Source organism: Acinonyx jubatus, chromosome A1, assembly GCF_027475565.1.
Source record: "Acinonyx jubatus isolate Ajub_Pintada_27869175 chromosome A1, VMU_Ajub_asm_v1.0, whole genome shotgun sequence".
In the NCBI taxonomy this organism is placed as follows: Eukaryota; Metazoa; Chordata; class Mammalia; order Carnivora; family Felidae; genus Acinonyx; species Acinonyx jubatus.
Window position 1 is genome coordinate 81,932,660 of NC_069380.1, and position 2,081 is coordinate 81,934,740.

The 2,081-nt window shown below is 36.9% G+C and overlaps 1 pseudogene; it reads left to right on the forward strand.

Annotated features, from left to right (window-relative positions):
* Positions 1–948: 948 nt before the first annotated feature.
* LOC106974844 (olfactory receptor 56-like) lies at positions 949–1,874 on the forward strand (annotated as a pseudogene).
* The last annotated feature ends 207 nt before the right edge of the window (positions 1,875–2,081 follow it).

Below are 2,081 nucleotides of genomic sequence, written 5' to 3' on the forward strand. Positions count from 1 at the left end.
ATGGTGAAGTCAGGTAAAAAAAGTTCACTTGCTTTGAATTCTAAAAGACAACTATTCTGTATCAACAACCATTAAATTCTGAACAGGGATTTCAACATGGCAATTTTTAAATTCTCGAGGTGGAGACATGTGGTGCTGATAAACAAATGATTATGCAAATAAATTATATTTGTTTTTAAGGGACCACACTTGTTTAATTGGGGTATTTGAAGGACAATGGAATAAATGTGTGTGTTACTCTGTACCTAAGGGAACAGAGAGGCAAACAAATGAAATTTACCCTAAGGACAGTGCACATAGACTTTTAATTTCACACAAATCTCTGTTGTAGAGAGATGTTTTTGGGAGGCTATTTAACCTCCTTAGCTCCTTGGTAATGCATGGTCCTGGCAACAAGGGAAGATTAATCACTCTGGATAATTTTGTTCATTCACATAGACATCTTTCTGGTGATATTCAGAGGAAAAATTAATAAAAGGTAATCATTTCTATGTAGTATTTCAGAAAAAATAGATTCACTTGATACCAAAAATTAATTGAATATTAGGTTTTATGATGACCAAACATTATACTGCTTAGGTGAGAAGTTACTTTATTCAACATCATCAGTCTTGCCTTTTCAACACAACTACAAGTAACATTAAAAAATAATATATTTACATATTTAATTCAGTATAAATATTCGTGAAATTGAACAGTACTTTACTAGTTTTATGTATTTACCACATGTCTGATATCATACATTCTTAAGAAATATTCAATAACAAGAGAAGTAAAACTGGGCTAAGACAATGTTTAAATTAAATTTTATATAAATATATTTGATACTGCAAGACTAAGGGATACAATGGAATTAAGACATTGTAAAATGAGGGTGTTACCAAAATGGATAGAGGGTCTAAATATATTTGTAAATTCTATCCAGGGTAATGGATTCAGAAGGAGAGAATGGAAGGATGGATCAATAGAACCACTGGAACTGGTTTTATTCTTTTGGGGCTGTTTCACCACATCCAGGCCCTAAAGGTTCTCTTCACTCTCATCTTCCTGGTTTTCCTTGCAGCCCTTGTTGGAAATGTAATGATGATGATTCTTATTTGGTTTGATTCTCGCCTCCATACTCCTATGTATTTCCTTCTCAGTCAACTCTCCTTGATGGATCTTTTATATAGCTCTACTTTTGTCCCAAAGATAGCCATTAACTTTTTGTCTGGAAGAAACAGCATTTCCTATATTGGTTGTGGAATTCAGCTTTTCCTCTTCATGACTATTGTGGGAGCAGAGTGTCTTCTTCTGGCAGTAATGGCTTATGACCGTTATGTAGCTATATGCCGCCCCCTCCATTACTCAGTACTCATGTGCCCCATAGTCTGTGCATTCATGGTGACTGGCACATGGCTAAGTGCACTTCTCAATGCCTTAATCCATGTTATCTATACTCTGAGTCTCCCTTACTGTGCTTCCAGGGAAATCCATCATTTCTTTTGTGAGATCCCAGCACTCCTGAAACTCGTTTGTGCTGACACTTCTCTTTATGAAAATGGCCTTTTTGTCAGTGGTGTTCTCTTTCTCCTTTTGCCAATATCTGCCATCATGGCCTCTTATGGCCAGATTGTTTCCACTGTTTTGGGATTAAGAGCAAACTTGGGGACAAGAAAAGCTTTGGCAACCTGTTCTTCTCATATGATTGCGGTGTCTCTCTTCTATGGAACAGCCATCATCAAATATTTTCTCCCCAAAGCCTATCACACTGCTGAGCAGGACAAAGTGGTCTCTGTCTCTACACTATCCTTACCCCCATGCTCAACCCCCTCATCTATAGTCTATGAAACAAAGAGGTGGCTGGAGCTCTCAGGAAAGTCCTGGGAAGATGATTACCTTAATAAATTGATAAATGTTGATAATAGTAGATGAAATGACAGATCTTGTTTGCAGAAGGATATTACTACAACAGAGACAGGCAATATACAGACAGTAAATGCTACTTGTCTGTAGACACTTCATGGCCAATTTCACTCTATCCTTGGCACACTGCTAATGGAGCAGAGCACTGTTATGCCTCATATAATCTTTCAAATTCA